The sequence below is a fragment of the Eimeria tenella genome, genomic scaffold, assembly GCF_000499545.2.
Source record: "Eimeria tenella Houghton genomic scaffold, Eth_scaff3262, whole genome shotgun sequence".
Taxonomy (NCBI): domain Eukaryota; phylum Apicomplexa; class Conoidasida; order Eucoccidiorida; family Eimeriidae; genus Eimeria; species Eimeria tenella.
Genome location: NW_013543096.1, coordinates 2,753 through 3,049, shown reverse-complemented (window position 1 = coordinate 3,049; position 297 = coordinate 2,753).

The following is a 297-nucleotide window of genomic DNA, read 5'->3' as shown; positions in this document are numbered from 1 at the left end:
GCGGCTGCTGCTGCTGCTGCTGCTGCTTCTTCAGCGGCTGCTGCTGCTGCAGGCCTCTCAGTAGCCACACTTTTGCTGCGGCTGCTGTCAGCAGGCTCGCCCACGCGCAGCACAGCTGCTGGTGGTTCGCGCTGCAGATGCGAGACGCCACCGTTGCTGCTGCTGCTGCTGCTGCTGCTGTTGCTGCTGCTGCCTGCTGCAGCAGCATCCGAGCTGCTGCGGGCACCAAACAGCACTTCAATCCACTCCCTTTGCGGCAGGGCTTCATCTCGGGCAGTTGGTGACCCCCAAGCCCTA